General features: G+C 47.6%; 1 protein-coding gene across 1 annotated transcript in view; it reads right to left on the bottom strand.

Moving 5' to 3' along the window:
* Window positions 1-20558, bottom strand: part of LOC146785572 (uncharacterized) — a 1291145-nt gene that overhangs the window by 552150 nt on the left and 718437 nt on the right. The gene's annotated exons all lie outside the window — the stretch shown is intronic.

The raw sequence follows: 20558 nt of genomic DNA, 5'->3' as shown, positions 1-20558 counted from the left end.
ACTCGGTTTCAGAGCTTACACTTTACCATTAAACATTGACTTCGTGGCACAAAAATTTCTCTGTGCAGCTGGCACATTGATATGCCCCTGATTTCATTTCTTAAATGTTTTCACATTTTCCTCACTGCAGTACTTCCTGTAAGGCAATGCACTGAGGGTCTCACATAGGTTAGGTAGTTTCACATTGTTTCCCAACTTTTGTAATTGTATGCTCTAATGATATTTTTCTACATATTAAAGATATTATGAAAGTTGTAACATATAGACAGTGGTACATTTTGTTACATTCTTTGTAGTCTTTTGTAACTTTTGGCCTGACTGGAAGTATGAGTGATGCTACCATGACAACATAGCCGTCTTGTTAAAATAATGCATTTTTTTAAATACTATTGATTATTTCAGTTAGCAATGGTATTCAGAAGGGCTTTTACAAAACATTTGAATGGTAACCCTTAAATTATAGTGTCATTTACTTGTTCTCATAAGTTAAAGTGTCATACAACAGCCATAGTATTTTTAGCAATATATAATAAATAAATAAAAAGCTAAATATTTACAAAGCATGCATAATGCAGTAATCTGTTGTTCATTAGTCTAAAACTCGTTGTTTGATTATATGTGCTCAAATGTGTTCAGAATAAGAAATTATGCATTTTTGTAGAATTTCGACATTTGCATGAAAGTATTCTCATAAAAAATGGCAAATCTGAAAACTGTTTAAAATGTATGATATTCTCTTTGGTGTTCTATGGCAACCTTGATGCCATGGAACCCAAATAGGACACAGTAAAGGTCAGAAAAATATGGCACTCTAATCTCTTCTACCTGCTTGTGAGTCGGGTTAATCAAACGAGAACTTAAATAACCATGGAATGCTGATTCACAAACATTTCAAGGGCAGCAAAAGTGATATGATGCACCCTTTGACCTTCAGGGTTGACCTCTGGTCCCACAAGACACCCATCAACCGCCACTTATTTACTTCAATAATACTGGGTGTTGGAAACAGCCCCACTCCCACTCCGCAGGGTGGTGGTGGACCTTCCCAACACAATGGGGTAGCTTGGCTCGAGTGGTCAGGAAACAGGCACAGTGCTAAGCATACAATATACCCATACAATAACCATGCGTGCATCCGTTCCAAAAACGACTCTACACCGTAAAAATTATGAAAATATTCTTTCTTTATCTTTTTCTCTTAGTTGCTGATTGGGAAAATAAATAGGTCAATCACAATATACAAGTTTCAATTAGTGCAGGTCAAATAAATATTGGCTGTTTGATGAAATAAATAGGGGTGATCATAAATAACAGGGCATAAATACAAGTGCAATATATACAGACAATTAAATACTTTGAGGCAATAAATACTGTACCAATAAATATTGTACACTAACAAGTCCTGTGGACCTATAAATATAGTGCAGCAATAAATAGATAAAAATTCAATAAATACAGTATCCCCAATAAATAATTAAAAGTATACAGCACCCCTCATATAATCAGATAACACTTCACTTCTTAAGGGCTGATTTGGCCCAGGCACAGCTTGTAGGGTGGTGGAAGGCTTGAGGGGGGAGGCTACTCCCTGGCTGGGACAAGGCTGAGGCCTAAACTGAGGTAGATCAAAGGGGGGAATACCAATGCCCTGGCTTCCCTTCTCCACACAACCTCTCTAGGTCAGTCCCAGTTCACCCCAGGCACAGTCAGGTGGGTTTCAGCACCTCCCTAGCCCCTTAGAGTAGTCTCTCAGGTCTCCACAGGGCCTTAGGCGCCCTCTACTCCACTTACTGCCCTTTTTCTGATGTTCCGACGCCGCTGGAGTCGTGTCGACGCCGTGAGGCGGTTCCGGTTCGGTCTCGGCGGCCTCGGCACAATGTCAGTTCTTTGACGACGCCGGTAGGCGGTTCCGGTCCGATGTCGGTGGCCTCGGTTCGATCTCTACCTCCGATTCGACGACGTCGGGCAGTCTCTTCACGATGTCGACTTCGGGCGGCTCCGGTCCGATGGCGCTCTCGACTCCGATGACGTCGGCCGGCCTGGCCTCGATGTCGACTTCCGGCGACTCCGGGGTGCGATCCTCACCCCCGACCTCCGGTGCTCCTCCTCTCAGGTTCCGGGCGACTCCGGAGTGCGATCCTCACTCCCGACCTCCGGTTCACCTCTACCTCGGTCTCCGACGACTCCGGAGGGCGGACTTCACTCCTCCGATGACGCCGCTCGCTCGACCTCGGTTCACTTCCTCCTCGACCTCTGGTATTCCTCTCGACCCCCGTCGGCGCCCTCTCACGACCTCAGGCGGCTCCGGGTACGACGTCTGCTACTTCAGTCAGCGCCGCTTCTCCACCTCGGGCTCCAGGTCTTCAGGCTACTCGACGCCGGACTCCAGGGAAACCAGTTCTCAGGTCAGAATCTTGCTGTTTTCTTGGTTCTAAGGCCTGTTCCTGCTGTCCAGGTCCTTAGGATGGTTTTCTTCTGTCTTCTTCCCACACAGGGCTATAGGCTGGGATCCATCAGTAGGGACAAGTATCAAGGGTGGGTTTATGGACCCCACTCCAGGCACAAGTTTCCACCCCTGCTGCTTCACTCCTTCCTCCTTCACTGTTGTGCTCCTCTCTCTTCACCAGTCAGGTGCCAACTGCCAGCTCCAACTGCCAACTCACTCTCTTAACCTCCCAACATTCTAAACCGCCTCCAACGGTCACAGGGTTCTGGAATCTCCTGGAATGTTCTGGAAGGTGCTGGTAGGTTCCAGTGGATGCTGGTGATGTCACAGGTGGCCACCATTTTGTGCTTCAGGCCCTCAGACAGAAGTTTCAGGGGTAGCTAAAATGGTTCCCTGATTCTGTAGCAACACGAAAAAGTCTGGTGGTTCCCAAAAAGAAAAATTCAAACAGGGTTTGAGGCAAAAGTGGGACAAAATAAATAATGATGAGGAGGGACCACCCAAAGGGCTGACAGGTCTAACACGCGTCCCCCCCAGCTGAAAGTGGGGAGAGCTACCCAACCCCTTGGGAGTTCTCATCACTAAGGCGGAAATACCTTGAGAGACCGTCTGCATTGGCGTGGTCCACTCCAGGCCGATGTTCCACCTGAAAGTCCATCCCCTGTAGGGAAATAGACCACCTCAACAACTTGGGATTCTCCCCCTTCATTTGCATCAGCCAACGAAGGGGTCTGTGGTCGGTCTGAACGAGGAAGTGCGATCCAAACAGGTATGGCCGCAACTTCTTCAGAGCCCATACCACTGCAAAGGCTTCACGCTCTATTGCACTCCACTTCTGTTCCCTGGGAAGTAGTCTCCGGGATAGGAAGACCACGGGTTGATCCAGACCCTCTTCGTTGAGTTGCGATAACACTGCCCCAATGCCATGTTCTGATGCATCTGTCTGGACAATGAACTTCTTGGAAAAGTCTGGGGCCCTTAAGACCGGGGCCTCGCACATGGCTTTCTTCAATTTCTCAAAGGCTTGCTGACAAGCCTCCGTCCAGACTACCCGTCGAGGTTGTTTCTTGGACGTGAGCTCCGTGAGAGGGGCTACGATGGTACCGTACCCCTTCACGAAGCGGCGATAGTATCCCGTGAGGCCCAAAAATGCTCGGACCTCAGTCTGTGTCTTGGGGGGTTCCCAGGCCATGATGGCCTCGATCTTCGCCTGGAGGGGTTGCACCGTTCCCCTACCCACCAAGTGTCCAAGGTACACTACCGACCCCTGCCCGATCTGGCACTTGCTGGCCTTGATCGTCAATCCAGCTTGTCTCAGGGCCTGGAGAACAGCTTGCAGGTGATGCAAGTGATCCTCCCAGCTGTTGCTGAAGACGGCTATGTCATCCAGATAAGCAGCAGAGAAACTCTCCATTCCGGTGAGGATCTGGTTTACCAGGCGCTGAAACGTGGCAGGTGCGTTCTTGAGCCCAAAGGGCATCACACAGAACTGGTAGTGGCCATTGGGCGTGGAGAAGGCTGACCTTTCCCTTGCTCCATCAGTCAACGAGATCTGCCAGTACCCTGAAGTAAGGTCAAAGGTACTTAGATATTGGGCAGCTCCCAGCCGGTCAATCAATTCATCCGCCCTAGGGATCGGATGAGCATCAGTTTTTGTCACTGAATTCAGTCCCCGGTAGTCCACACAGAACCTCAGTTCTGGTTGGGCACCCGGTGGTGCAGCTTTTGGTACTAACACCACCGGACTGGACCAGGGGCTGCTAGAAGGTTCAATCACTCCTAGCTCCAGCATCTTAGTGACTTCACTATGAATGCTGGCCTTCACCTTGTCTGACATCTGGTAGATCTTGGACTTCACAGGTGGGCTGTCCCCTGTGTCCACGTCATGGACGCACAGGTGAGTCCTACCCGGGACAAGGGAGAACAACGAAGAGTACTGCCCCAGGACCTGGCGACAGTCCTCCTGCTGTTCAGGTGTTAGAGATGGGGAGAGAATCACTCCCTCCACCGACCCATCCTTTTCTTGAGACGCAAACAGATCAGGGAGAGGCTCGCTTTCCACGTCCTCTCCTCCGTCAGTCACCATCATCAAGATGACTTCGGGCCTCTCGTGGTGGGGTTTGAGGCGGTTGGCATGCAGCACCCGCAGGGGCTGACGAGGGGTCTTCAGGTCCACCAAGTAGGTAGCCTTACCCTTCTTCTCCAACACCTCAAAGGGTCCTGACCAGCGATCCTGGAGGGCACTAAGCTCTCCGGGTTCGATCACCCACACCTTCTGGCCAGGCTCCAACTCCACCGGGTGAGCATTGTGGTCATACCACGCCTTCATCACTGCTTGGCTGGCTTCCAGGTTGTCAGAAGCTTGCTTCCACAACTTAGCCATTTGGCTCCGGAAGGCCAGCATGTAGCTCACCACATCCTGGGGGAGCTTTCTGGGAGTTCTTTCCCATCCGTCTCTTACCAGGTTAAGAGGTCCACGTACAGGGTGCCCATACAGAAGCTCGAAGGGGCTGAAGCCCACTCCCTTCTGTGGCACTTCCCTGTAGGAGAAAAGTAAACAGGGTAGGAGGACGTCCCATTTCCTCCGCAGGCTTTCAGGCAGACTTCTGATCATGCCCTTCAAGGTTTTGTTAAACCTCTCCACCAGACCATTGGTCTGGGGGTGGTAAGGAGTGGTGAACCGGTATGTCACTCCACACTCCTTCCACATTGCCCGCATATACGCTGACATGAAGTTGGTCCCCCTGTCGGACACAACTTCCTTGGGAAAACCCACTCGGGTAAAGATTCCCATCAGGGCCCTAGCCACAACAGGTGCTGTTATGGTCCTCAGAGGTATTGCCTCTGGGTACCGTGTGGCATGATCCACCAGGACTAGGATAAACCTGTGACCAGCTGATGTTGGTGGATCTAACGGACCCACAATGTCGATGCCCACCCTTTCAAAGGGGGTGCTAACGACAGGAAGTGGTTCCAGGGGAGCTTTCAGCTTCACCCCTGTTTTCCCACTGGCTTGGCAAGACACACATGTCCGGCAGTAGGTATCGGACGACACTTTCATCTGAGGCCAATAAAAGTGTGGGACAAGACGGGCGAAGGTCTTGTCTTGCCCCAGGTGTCCTGCCAAGGGGATCTCGTGAGCCAACTCTAAAAGGAAGGCTCGATAACGTTGAGGAACTACCAAGGCTCGTGACGATCCATGTAGGGGTGCCTTGGGTTCACTGTAGAGGAGGCCATCCTCCCAGTAAACACTGTAGTTCCCTTCAACGTTCCCTGCTGCCTGGGCTTCGGCCTGTCGCCTCAGCCCCTCAAGGGTAGGGCACTCCCTCTGGCCCTGGCAGAATTCCTCCCTGGACGGGCCTCCCTCCACGTGCCACTCGGCCGGGATGGGTAGGTCCTCCAGGTTGGTAACGTCCCCCTCCGCAGACTCCTGGTCCACCACCTCCGGTGGCCTATCCGTCCTACGGGGTGGAGACGCCGAGGCAGGCTCCTCCTGTCCTCGGTTCTTCCCTTGACTGGCAGCTGGCTGGGCCTTTGTTCCAGGCTCCAGCCGGAATGAACTCCCTCTTCGGGTAGTCACGGACCTTGTGCTAACACAGGCCCAGTCAGGTGTACCCAGCATCTCGGTGTGAGTCCGGTATTCCACCTCCTTCCAAGCGTTGTGCTCCATGTCATTGCCCAGCAGACAATCGACTGGCACGGCAGGGCTTACGGCAACTCGAAGTGAACCTGCAACCCCCCCCCATTCAAAGGGAACCTCGGCCACTGGATAGTGACCTGTTCTGCCGTCAGCCATCGCGGCTGGGTGGAGTACATCGGGAATTACCTGCTCTGGAGACACCAGCTGGCTACGCACCATAGTCATACTGGCTCCTGTGTCTCTCAGAGCCTCCCCTCTTTGGCCGTTGATGGTGATCCACTGCCCATACTTTGCGGTATTTGCGGGCACCTGGATCTTAGGAACCATCTCCCGTTCTCCCAGGGACACTAAAGTGACACCCGCCCACTCCCTTCCCTTAGTTAAGGGCATCTCCTCCCCGAGCACTACACTAGCTACTCCGGGGGGCTTTCCTCCAGTGGGAGGGGGTGATCGTTTCTGACACTTCGGATCTCCTTTATAGTGTCCAACGCCACCGCACTCGTAGCAATGGACAACCCTTGGCTGCTGACTCTGGCCAGGATTAGGGTTTCTGGGTGGGTTAGCCTTAGAGGTGAATCCTGTTCCCTTCCCTTGGAAGTTATTTTGGGGGCCTTTGGAGAACTCCTTTTTCTTTTCCCCTCCTTCCTTCTTCTGGGGGGCGCCCTGTCCGGCCTTTTGAGTATCCCCTCCAGTCCCCCTTGTGGACACCCGGGTACTAGCCCAAATGTCCGCCTCCTCAGCAAGCTTCCGGGGGCTGGTCAGCTTGCTATCCACCAGGTGTTGCCGCAGTTCAGGGAAACATTTCTCGAGTAGGTGTTCCTTCAGTACTAGGTCAAACAGCTCCTCGTAGTTCCTTACTTCACTGCCCTGAATCCAACCTTCCAGTGCCTTCTTTGCATAGTCCAGGAAGTCCACCCAATTCTGTGTGCCCAGCTTGTGACTACCCCTGAACTTCTGTCTGTACTTTTCAGGTGTTAGTCCAAACTTTCTGATGAGCGCCAGTTTCATGGTGGGGTAGTGGGTCTGCTCATCCTCTTCGAGGGCCAATAAAGCATCCCTACCAGCTGGAGGCATGTACTTATACAATCCCCCTCCCCAGTACTTCACTGGAACCCCATGGGCCCTCAACGAGACCTCATAGGCTGCTAGCCACTTGGCGATGTCGTCACCCGCCCCATAGCTAGCCACTATGTCCTTTGGCAGGTAAGGTTTGGATTCCCTGGTGACCTCTTGGTTTTGGCTGCCACCATTAGGAACAGTTGGTGCCCCAATTCTTAGGATCTGAAGCTCCATCTCTTTCAGTCTTATCTCATGAGCCATCCTCTCTTTCTCCGTCTCATGAGCCAACCTCTGTTCCTCCTTCTCCTTCTCCAGCTTTGCTAAATCCCATGTGAGCTGTCTTTTCTCTCTCCGATCTGCTAACTCCACGCTGGATAAGCCCCCGCTAGAGACAGTGCTGCCCTTCCTAGAAAGTGTCCTGGGCCCTGCTGACAGGTTCCCCACCTCAGGCTGGTACATCTCAGCCCCCTCGGGGTTAGGCTCTCCATCCCTGTCTTCCTCCTCAGCCTTGCTTTCTCGGCGTGCCTCCCCCCAAGCCCTTAAGCTGGTTTGGAGTGCACCCTTCTTTGCTCCTGGGGGACAGTACACCCCCTCCCGCTGGCAAAACTCCCTGAGTTGGGCCACAGTGTACGTTTCTAAATCTTCCAGTACAAACTCCATCTTGCCCACTCAGGTTAGAGGACAGGTTTTGTGCAGTAACAATGCAGGGGGGTACCTTTAGTAATACCTCCTCCCACCACCAGAGTAAATTTGGAAAAAACAAAAACCCACAATTTGGAAGGCCGCTGTGAGAAAACTCCCGGTGTAGGCCTATGGACTACCCACAGTTATTGTTGAGTATATGTAGGCACAGCTCTATCCCACCACTGAACACCAATTTATGTTGGAAACAGCCCCACTCCCACTCCGCAGGGTGGTGGTGGACCTTCCCAACACAATGGGGTAGCTTGGCTCGAGTGGTCAGGAAACAGGCACAGTGCTAAGCATACAATATACCCATACAATAACCATGCGTGCATCCGTTCCAAAAACGACTCTACACCGTAAAAATTATGAAAATATTCTTTCTTTATCTTTTTCTCTTAGTTGCTGATTGGGAAAATAAATAGGTCAATCACAATATACAAGTTTCAATTAGTGCAGGTCAAATAAATATTGGCTGTTTGATGAAATAAATAGGGGTGATCATAAATAACAGGGCATAAATACAAGTGCAATATATACAGACAATTAAATACTTTGAGGCAATAAATACTGTACCAATAAATATTGTACACTAACAAGTCCTGTGGACCTATAAATATAGTGCAGCAATAAATAGATAAAAATTCAATAAATACAGTATCCCCAATAAATAATTAAAAGTATACAGCACCCCTCATATAATCAGATAACACTTCACTTCTTAAGGGCTGATTTGGCCCAGGCACAGCTTGTAGGGTGGTGGAAGGCTTGAGGGGGGAGGCTACTCCCTGGCTGGGACAAGGCTGAGGCCTAAACTGAGGTAGATCAAAGGGGGGAATACCAATGCCCTGGCTTCCCTTCTCCACACAACCTCTCTAGGTCAGTCCCAGTTCACCCCAGGCACAGTCAGGTGGGTTTCAGCACCTCCCTAGCCCCTTAGAGTAGTCTCTCAGGTCTCCACAGGGCCTTAGGCGCCCTCTACTCCACTTACTGCCCTTTTTCTGATGTTCCGACGCCGCTGGAGTCGTGTCGACGCCGTGAGGCGGTTCCGGTTCGGTCTCGGCGGCCTCGGCACAATGTCAGTTCTTTGACGACGCCGGTAGGCGGTTCCGGTCCGATGTCGGTGGCCTCGGTTCGATCTCTACCTCCGATTCGACGACGTCGGGCAGTCTCTTCACGATGTCGACTTCGGGCGGCTCCGGTCCGATGGCGCTCTCGACTCCGATGACGTCGGCCGGCCTGGCCTCGATGTCGACTTCCGGCGACTCCGGGGTGCGATCCTCACCCCCGACCTCCGGTGCTCCTCCTCTCAGGTTCCGGGCGACTCCGGAGTGCGATCCTCACTCCCGACCTCCGGTTCACCTCTACCTCGGTCTCCGACGACTCCGGAGGGCGGACTTCACTCCTCCGATGACGCCGCTCGCTCGACCTCGGTTCACTTCCTCCTCGACCTCTGGTATTCCTCTCGACCCCCGTCGGCGCCCTCTCACGACCTCAGGCGGCTCCGGGTACGACGTCTGCTACTTCAGTCAGCGCCGCTTCTCCACCTCGGGCTCCAGGTCTTCAGGCTACTCGACGCCGGACTCCAGGGAAACCAGTTCTCAGGTCAGAATCTTGCTGTTTTCTTGGTTCTAAGGCCTGTTCCTGCTGTCCAGGTCCTTAGGATGGTTTTCTTCTGTCTTCTTCCCACACAGGGCTATAGGCTGGGATCCATCAGTAGGGACAAGTATCAAGGGTGGGTTTATGGACCCCACTCCAGGCACAAGTTTCCACCCCTGCTGCTTCACTCCTTCCTCCTTCACTGTTGTGCTCCTCTCTCTTCACCAGTCAGGTGCCAACTGCCAGCTCCAACTGCCAACTCACTCTCTTAACCTCCCAACATTCTAAACCGCCTCCAACGGTCACAGGGTTCTGGAATCTCCTGGAATGTTCTGGAAGGTGCTGGTAGGTTCCAGTGGATGCTGGTGATGTCACAGGTGGCCACCATTTTGTGCTTCAGGCCCTCAGACAGAAGTTTCAGGGGTAGCTAAAATGGTTCCCTGATTCTGTAGCAACACGAAAAAGTCTGGTGGTTCCCAAAAAGAAAAATTCAAACAGGGTTTGAGGCAAAAGTGGGACAAAATAAATAATGATGAGGAGGGACCACCCAAAGGGCTGACAGGTCTAACACTGGGTAATCACAAGGAGTTGAAAATACGGGAAGTTAACATGGCCTCTTGTCTACCACAAGTTTACGTCCAGGCATGTAGACATCTTTTAAACGTTAGGATTACAATTTATTTTGGCCATGTCCAATAGCAAACTTTCTATACCCCACTAAATACATAGCAAGTCACGCATACTGCTATAGGTCTATTGCCTTCTGCCAGACTAGAAAGCGAGGTTCCATGTGCTCGGTCTGTGATGGAAAGTTCACCTCACTCAGCGTCCTTGACTCTTAGCTAGGCATTTATGAGTGGTCAAAGTGTCATAAAGGCTGAGTCTTGATATAGCAGGTCACAATTATCACATTTACAATAAAAAAAAGTCAATGTCCAATCAGAGATGTGGCTATACACGTTAATGCTAACCTAATTAATATACAATGTACAATGGAACAATGAGATCAAATAATAAAACCAGGGGGTCTAGCAAGCACAATATATATTATGAATGATCACTAAACACATGAGAAGGGAATCACAAACCCTGCACGTAAAGTACAATAGTATGCTAATATATGGTACAGAAAAGTAGAAAGGGTACAAAAATATTCATAACATAATGGATGATCGCAAACAATAGTCAACCACAATCAGTCCATCACAAAAAGAGGATTCACAATTCTATTACAAAAAATAATAGTTTGTCATGGCTTCATTTAGTTTCATTTCACAACTCTACTGTTCCCAGACACATCAACGCAGAACAAGAACAGAGGAAAATAAATAGCAAACGATGGACAGAATACTGGTAACCTCAAAGGAAGGATAACGTGCCTCGACATTTGAAGTTTGAGTTATATACGGTTTCAGAAAAAGTACTTCTTCTACTGGGTCACAGATAAGTGATGTTGCTCATTAACAATATGGATATGATGCAACTTCACATGTAAGGGGGAACCAGCGGTTCAGACCACTGCTAGGCCAAAGTGAGAGAGAAGAGGAGAGTGAAGGCATGAAAGGCTGTTTGCAAGACACTCATACCCTTCTATATCCAGCTACTTGGCTGGCCAACCAGGTGTATGATCACCTACACAACAGCAAGGACAAATGATTCACTGTTACCGGCACCACTAACCTGGAGTTTTGCCCAATCCACAGGAACGAAGAGAAGCTCCCCACACCCCTAAAGGCAGCCCCTAATATGGAAATTATTATGTCTCATACAATAAGGCTAACTGAAGGAGATGTGGGGAATAATTCAGGGACGAACGACCACCTCTTAATTCCCCCAGCAGGCTCAAGAACATCGGGTAGAGGAGAGGACCACAAGTAGCCTAAAGAAAGAAAAAGAAAACAACTTGCATGAGAGTCTTCCTAACTATTCTACAATAGGGCTTAGCTTGTAATAAGTGTCTGTCATGCAGAGACAAAAATCCACTTACCAACTAAATATCTCCACATAAAAATGAAGGATAGACTGCATATGCTTAGACGAGATTGGCAATTGCTTTGTGTTCTTCCACAAGCCGTCACAATAAGTAGGAGCTTCCAAGGCTTCATAGAACCCTCACGTAGCAGGATACAGTCAACAGTCGAATTCACAATTAATAATTATGAGGTACTATGGAGGTAAAAAAAATATCTTCCAAGGGTGGCCACAAAACAAACTAAATAAATGCAGCTGCAAAATAAGAAATAAGAAATGTGGCCAAGAATCAGTTCTTCAAACGCGGTCGCGATTAGTAGTCAAACGCAACCGTGAGTAGACACAAAATGAGACCACAAATATTCTATAATTGCTGTCGCATGCAAATCTCAGACGCGGCAGCGGGTAAATAAACAAAGATGTGGCCGCGAAAACTCTTCAAACACTGCCCCGTGTGTGTCTCAGATGCGACAGTGAATTAACAAAAGACGCGGCAGTCAATACTTCTTTAAAGGCTGCTGCGCGTATTCCTCAGACACGGCAGCGGCTGAAAAATGAGAAGGCGCGTTCGCGAACACAAAACAAACGCGGCCAAGAGGAAATCAAAGACGTGGCGGCGAGTAAGCGGGAAGAGCGCTGCCGCGAATCAGCTGAGAGTCAAACTGACACAAAAATAAAAATTGAATGGTTGTTCATGAAAAGGACAAGGCACAATGAAATAATAAGCTTATCAATCCAAAAATTAATGAACAGGAATTCCAAAGGTACACGAACAGGGATTCCACAGATAGGCACAGCGAAGAGGCGAGGATGCAGGTCCAGGACCAGAAGCCAAGCAACAGTTCAACCTGCTGACCTGCATTTAAAACCTGAGGGAGCGTGTATAAACATCCTCCCTTCCTCAGGTCAGTAAGGCAAGGGACTCTCAATAAAGAGCCTTTATCTCTGCAGGGCAGACCTCTCTCTCTATCCAGTAAATAGAGAGGCCATTTAACTACACAAGAAGCTTGAGCTCTGACATTCACAGAAAAAGCAAATGGTAGTACAGTGAGGAAGTGTGATAGGCAGACAGATTAACCGTGCCTTACCTTTATAGCAGTATACTTATTTGGCAGTCCATCTTGGGTCTCTGGTGGTTAGAGATTGATTCTAGGTGTTGCATCCATGTTAGACAACCAATAAACCATACCTACACTGCAACCTACCAAGGGTGCAAAGGGTTTCAACAGCCCTTCTACGTTGAGACTACAGAGTAGGAAGACTAATTGACCATTTCCTATACCACGGCACATCAAAGTGCCTCAGAGGAGCACCAACTCTCCAGTTTGCAAATTCGCTAGGGATCAGGGGACATATTTAAAAAAGTTTCACACAGCACACTGCAGCAAACCACCTTGCTGCATTGAGCTGCGTGAAAGGGAGAGAGCAGAGATTTGTTGTATTTAATATTATAGGGTGCATACTTGCTCTCTGCCTGTGCTGGCACACAATGTGCTGCCTAGCACCAACATGGGCACCCATGCACCCCATAGTTCTAGGGTTCCTGTGTTGGGTGCAGGAATGTTTTTGTTCACGAAGGGGCACCTTCCAGCACAAAAAACACCTCAGAGGCATTTTCCTCTTTCTAAGTGTCCTGCAGAATGTAGGACACCTAGAAAGAGGAAACAACAAGGAGGAATAAAAGTATTTTTCCTTGTTGCGCCTCTGGTGGGGAGGCATACAATTCTGATGCATTCACAGGTCTATCACTCTTGGTTAATCTGGGAATTCGTCAGAATACATGGGTGGCTGATTTGGAACACCCATGCTCCACCCATATAATGCCCTCACCACGGATTCTAACTCAATGCAGTGACTTGTGCTGCCTTGCGTTACACTAGATTTACCAAGCCACGCAGGGTGGCCTTGGTAGCTTGATGAATCTCATTGTAGGTTTAGAGCCACCCTGCATTGCCTTGCATGGTGGAGGGCGATGAAAAACCTATAATAAGTATGCCCACAGGGGTCCACAAATTATGCCAAAAAGCAACAATTAAGGAATATCTTAGAACAAATGCAACAAGTCATCACAGTGACACAGCTAATATTTCTTGATTTTCATTACTAGACCTTTTTGAAAATAGCCAGGCCAACAGAAGTCACTTAACCGATGAATCTATAGTTTTTTTTTTCTTCCACTACAATGAATATAAATCCTTGGCTAGCATATATCTTATGCAAACACAAGGAGATAATGTACAAAGCACTGAAACAATTCAGACACTCACCCCTAGTCACTATTAGATCTGGGTTTAATCTATCATCATTCAGTCCAAACTGCCTAGCCAGATCTTCCCTGGACCAGAAACAAGCATCCTGGGACCGGTTTCGGGGTAACACCCCTCATCAGCCAGACTATCTCAAATCCAGTGGCAAAGTGAGCAAGGGACCCACGTCTGGGCATACTCTGCCAACTTAGGATGAACAAAGCAAACTCAAGGAGATAATGGAGGGACGGTGTTAACTTTTCAGACACTCACGCCCCAGTCACTATTAGGTCTGGGTTTAATCCATCATCATTCTTTAGTTCACTTTGTCTCCCCAGGTCAGACCTAGCCATATGCAAATTTATCTTGATTCTGTTCCTCAAGGGAACAGTCCAGCCAGAACTGCCAAGCCAGGTCTTCTCTGGACTGGAAACAAGCATCCTAGGACCGGTTTTGGGGTAACACCCCTCATCAGCCAGGCTAGCTTGAATCTAGTGGCAAAGTGAGCAAGGGACCCACGTCTGAGCATACCCTGCCAACTTAGGGTAAACAAAGCAAACAGAAGGAGAAAACGGACAGAGCGCTGAAACTTTTCAGACACTCACCCCTAGTCACTATTAGATCTGGGTTTAATTCATCATTGTTCTTTAGCTCACTTTACCACACCAGTTAAGATCCAGACATATGCAAATCAGTCTTGACCCTGTTCCTCACGGGAACAGTCTAGCCCAAACTTCCAAGCCAGTTCTTCCCTGGACCGGAAACAAGCATCCTAGGACCGGTTTTGGGGTAACACTCATCATCATCCAAGCTAGCTTGAATCCAGTGGCAAAGTGAGCAAGGGACCCACATCTGGGCAAACCCTGCCAACTTAGGGTGAATAAAGCAAACACAAGGAGATAATAGACGGACAGCGGAAACTTTTCAGACACTCACCCCCAGTCACTATTGGATCTGGGTTTAATACATCATCATTCTTTAGCTCACTTTGCCTCCCCAGTTCAGACCCAGCCATATGAAAATCAGCCCCAATCTCCCAATGTTCATTGTATCTTGGATTTTGGCGCATTCTTGATTTTGTGCAGCTCGGAACCGATGCATCATCCCATTTGCGAGATCGACAGCGACGCATCGCCTTCCTTGCTCCGCGCATCGTCCTCGGCATCCAAAATACTGTTCAGTGGGCCAAGGCTGGTCTCTGTATTTTACCCACGCTCCATTGCAGTCATCCTGAACTTTTGGATTTTCCCATGCCACAAGCGACCAGAATGTCCCGGTTGGCGCTTTTTGTTTCTAAGCAGTACAAAACAGTTTATTATGTAAAATTGTAGATCTTGACTTCTAATTATTGGCCTTTTGTTGTTTTATTCTTTTTGTACTCATAACAGGAAGCTGCCAGAGGATGAGCACAGGTTAATTTAGAGTGTGTTACTGACATACCCCGACTAGGATTGTGGTAACTGCTTGGACAGAATGCATACCTCTGCCTAATAGAAACCCAATTTCTAACAGTAGTGAAAAATGAATTTAGGAGTTTTTCACTTCTAGGACATGTAGAACGTAATCCCACATGTTCTGCTTTTTAAATACAATGCACCCTGCCTTTAGGGCCTACCTTGGGTTGGCTTATATGTATTAAAAGAGTGGGTTTAGGCCTGACAAAATGTTTAATCTACCAGGTCGAAATATCAGTTCATAACTGTACTAAAGTCTGCAGTGGCCGGCCTGAGACAAGTTTTAAAGTGCTGCTTTAGTGGGTGGCACAATACGTGATGCAAGCCCACTAGTAGCTTTTAATTTGCAGGCACTGGGTACCATTTAGCGCCATATACTACAGACATAAGTAAATTGTAAATGTGCCAATTGGGTGTAAGTCAATTGTACCATGTTTAAGGCAGAGACCACATACACTTTAGCACAGGTTAGCAGTGGTAAAGTGCAAGCCGGAATGCTAAGAAAAACGAATTCAGATAACAGGAGGGATGAAGTCAAACTACACCAAGGCTGTCAGGTCTAACAATTACATTAAAGCTAATAGCCTCAGTACCTATAACCCATGCTCAAGGGATCAGCCATCCTCATAATTAAGCAAATACTCCAGAAAAAGACAACAAAAAAGAAAGAGTTACAAGGATTGTTCTTTCATCATATTTACTGCCATGCAATCTTCTTGTTAGCCTGCCATTTACCACCGAAATGATAACGCAATGTTATTATAATTTTATTCTTCCCTGCTGCGGCAGCATGGAGGCAGGGCGGGGCTGCTCTGCTGACAGCCTCTTGGGCCGGCCAAACAGCCTGCATGGAGAACATGCCCAGGCCCCCAGCTCCTGTCTGAGCACCGAACCATGAAACGCAGACCAATCACAAAGCTACATTGCAGCGTTGTGATTGATTTAGGGGAGCCTGGCTGCTTCCTGTTCAGCAGAAGAGAGACAACGTAGGACAGAGCGGCGAGGAGGTGAGTGAATGTTTCCTTTTTTGCAATTATTTCTCCTTACCCCCTTGCTCCCACTCAATCCCCCGCCTCACCACCCCAGATCCGTGCTGGCCGCCACTGCTTAAAACATATTTTTCGGAGAAAGTGCATCAATTGACAATAGGCCAAATATACAGTGTAACAATTGCAGGGATGCGCTTTACAACGGTATTTCAGTATCACACGAGTAGTAGCGAGCACAAGTGGATGCATTAACATACTGTACCTGCATTGTGAATATTCAATAAAATCCATTTCCGATTATATTTAGCCTTATGCAAAAATAAGAAAAATCTGCATCTTCTGTAATGGGATAAAAGTACAGCTGATTTGGACATGAACCTATATTTGTATGACTTTGGAAAAGTAAATCCTATAATTTGCCTTCTTATTCTTTTTTTGATCAATGCACACGTTTTTCTACATCAGTGCACACTTCATGTTGTACATGTTGGTTGACAAATACGTTGCTTTTTAGACTGGATAAAAGGGAGGCTTAATGAGCTTAACAAAGACAGATAAATTGCCAAGTTAAAGACTTTCTTTCATCTACGACACTATTGATTGCGATGCCACTTAGGACATCTGCATCAAGTGAGGCGAGCCCTTTAAACACAAGTCCGGTCATTAAAGATTTCCTATATTGAGGAAGCTTTGTCTTTCTGATTGCTAGTTTGAAAGTAAATTATCTTCTCTCAGGTCCTCTTCTCAATGATGTCGAGCAATTTAACAGAGCAACATTTTGCCTCAAGATGCAAGGAAGAGATGCTTAAGAGAAGTCTGTACTTTACTAAAAAAAATGCATGACAATCTCATGCAAACCAATAAGATAATGTATTCCAAACAAATATATATTAACCACTTGAGTAATGTCACAGATCCATCTGTCAGAATTCTCACTGTCTTCCTAGTTCTTCTAGATTTATTTCAACAATCATTAGTAGGCAGTTGTTCTCTTCCATCTGCCCTTTCAACAGTCTCGTTCTCTCCTGTCAGCCCGCTCAGCGCTTAATTTGTAAAATAATATGTGCCAGGGCCCTTGTCAGGAGTCCACTACAGCTTGCTCCACCCAGTGCCCCTGCGAGTGCTGCCATTGATGGTACCAACACAACTTAACATCACACTCCTGCAAATGGGGGACCTCACTCAGACTACTCCAGTCCCCATTTTAATGTGCATTACATTAATAAACAACTGTTGTTGTGCTCATCGCTAAACTAGACAAACAGCACCATCATGTGGCGCACTGTCATAAGAGCCAGTGTTGACAATTAAGTGCCAGTGCCGAGCACCGGGAACCACTGGCTTAAATTACGCACTGCCGTTCAGTCAGCACCAGTGGACACTCAGAGTCTTTACACAACCAGCCGCGTAATATGCAAAGGTCCATTGCAGTTGCTAAGCTTGGGAATAACGAAATCACAGGATCTGTGACTGTAAAAATACTTTTTATCATGTAAAAAGTGCCTTTTCAGGTGTCGCAGAGCCTTTGCAACTAATATTTGAACTTTTGCAAGTCTTTTCAAACCGCAAATAGGAGGGGAGTGCTTACTTATTTGCAAGTCGCCATAAGATGTATCTTTGTTTTGTGACCACAATGGCAGACGCAAACCTTGATCAGTTACGGACTGTCACGTTGGGGCGGTAACTGATTTGCATTTTTCCAAGGGACAGCTTCTACCTTTGGAACCATGTTTGGCCGGCTGGAACCCTGGGTTCACCCCAAATGTTTTCCCAACATTTTTTAAAAGCAACTCTTCTTCCTTCAAGGCTTATGGGCTGCTTTAAAAAACATCTGAACATTTTGGGAAGCAGAATGCTAGGGAGAAGCTCTGCTCTCCTGCTTTTACAAAATGTGACTTACCTCATTTATATTCAGGAGGAAGGATACTTAGTACATCAGTCTCTTTGCGAAATCCCGCTCCGGTCTCAAAATGTCTGTGCGCAATTTGCATCCACTAATTGTGACTTGCCCATTAATACATCAAGCCCCGAATCCTTCTTAAGAAACACCCTTGATCTTCTCATTATTCCCTACTTGTTATGTATGAATCCCATCCTTTAGTTTAAACATGTATTTAGAAATCCTCTTATTCAGAGCTCTGATGTCAGAGCACTGCAAAATTAATTTTCTTTTTTGGCTGCTCTGGTGTCAGACCAGTGTGGAAGCAGACCCCAAAGAATGTGTTTTGTTTGGCGGTGATCAACCAGGTCTATACAAAGTTGATGGAGGTGGGAAAATACAGCTGGTGCTCTGGCACCAGCAACACCATCAACCGAAGCCTCCCCTGTCAGCTGCAGCTTACTGCTGCACTGTGCCTACATGGAAGTAGGGATGATTCTAACAGCACTTGCTCCCTCTCCTTAATGTGAGAGCAGAGAGCACTCTTTAGAGTATTCGAGGGAGGAGCAATGCACATAGGGTTGTAAGGAAGAGTGGCAGGAAGTCAGGTCCCCATTTTCTCTATGGGAAAGAGTGAAGGGAGTGCCTTACCACAACTGTGGTGCGAGTGCAGAGAGAGAGGATGGAAGGTCCCCAGGTACTGTTTCCTATATATTTGATTGGAGGAAGGGCGGGTTCTGTTGAGGGCAGTAGTAGAGAATGGCAGGACACAAGCTAATATTTTTATACTTGGACAGGGTTGAGGGGGTAACACAGACCAGAGAGCAGTAGAGGTGATGGAATACCAGGTTTGTCACAGGTGTCTTGTCTGGGGATGATCCTTATCTCCTAGGATAAGACACAAAGGGCCACATGTATCAATTTTTGAAATCGCGATTACCTAATTTCGATTTTCTGTGAATCGCAATTAGGAAATCACTATTCCCAATGTATGATACTCCATGAGTTTCATGTAGCAATTCCTACTGGGTCTCAAATCAACCTACCACATGATAAATTTATTTGATAGGTCACAATTAGCAAGCCACTGGGAATCTCTAAAATCACTGGGTTGGTGACCTGCTGGGGTCAGCAGACCACCATGTCTGTGATTGCTTTTAAATAAAGCTATCTTTTTTTTCAAATGTTGCCCTTTTTCCTTAAAGGAAAATGGGTTACGTTTAAAAAAGAAAAATGAAACGTTTTCTTTTCATTTTTTAAGAGCAGACCTGTCTGTGGGACCACTGCCTGCACTGAAAACATTTTTCACCATCATTCCCAAAGGGGAAGAGTCCCCTTTCCCCATTTGCAAATGGGTTACCACCTACTTGAAGTAGGTGGTAAAATGCACATTTTTTGTGACAACATTTTAGTCACAAATCATTCTGACATACTGCTGCGATTCGTTATTAGGAAGGGATGCCCTAAACACTCCCCTCCCTAATATAGAATCAGTAACAAATCCATATTTGCATAGCGCAAACATATCGCCCCTTAAGGTTTCAAAGCACTAGGGGGGCATCAGGGAAATTAAGTGAGCTATTGCCCAAAGTCACACAATGCTGAGGTGCCGCCGGGAATTGAACCAAGATCCTCGCACTCTGGAGTCAGCCGATCTGGCCGCTGCAATTCACCTTTCCCTTAACCCATTTTGCGATTCAGTAATAGGTTACCGGATTGCAAAATAGGGTTTGGTACATAGGAAAATCCCATTTTCCGGTTGCAAACTGCCTGATTCTGCAAACCGGGACATTTGCAACCTTTAAAAAGGTACATACATGTGGCCCAAGGTATTTTTGTTATATATTTGGGTGGGGGTGTGAAGTTAATACAGAGAGCCAATTGTCCTCATGAATTTTCCTCTATTACTAGCTCAAACTATGTCACACATGCACACTTTGTACTTCTGCATTTTTTTTCTATTACTTTATGTCTGTATACCCCATTTCTCCACCTCCATCTACCCGCTTGTCTCCTCCTTAGCATTTATAGCACTAAAACCATACAGGGGCAGATCATTACACCTTCCCCACTGTAGAACTTAAGTTACACATCCATGTGAGGATTGGTGAACCCTGTAGAACCCGGATGTAGGGGATGTTTGAATACATGCAGGTTTGATGAACGTCTGATTGTTATTTGTGACTGTTCAGAAAAAAGAACATGATTATTGATATCCCAATGGCTTTATTGCTTAATATTGATTGAAGGGGAGACCTTGCCTTTTGGACGACCCGAACACTGTGTGGAGGCTCTTGCCCTTCTTGACTTAGTCGCTGGATTTCTTCGCGGAAAACTCTACACCCTGCAGGACCCGCTGCGCGGGTCCCGCTGTGCCTGCACCTACTGAGAGGCTCGTGTGGGGAGCTGGAAACTTCCTGGACCATCTGCACTCCGGCAGGGCTGCGAGCAGCCTAGCAGGGACTCCATTGCCCAGGAGTCCCTGCGTGTCACACCTGTGGCCGCTCTCCCTGCCGGCCACGCCCCCTGGCTGAATAAAAGTGCACAAGATTCACTAGCTTGTGGGAGACCTTGCCTTTTGGACGACCCGA

The sequence above is a fragment of the Triturus cristatus genome, chromosome 11, assembly GCF_964204655.1.
Source record: "Triturus cristatus chromosome 11, aTriCri1.1, whole genome shotgun sequence".
NCBI classification, from domain to species: domain Eukaryota; kingdom Metazoa; phylum Chordata; class Amphibia; order Caudata; family Salamandridae; genus Triturus; species Triturus cristatus.
This window is presented reverse-complemented; position numbering and strand designations above follow the sequence as displayed.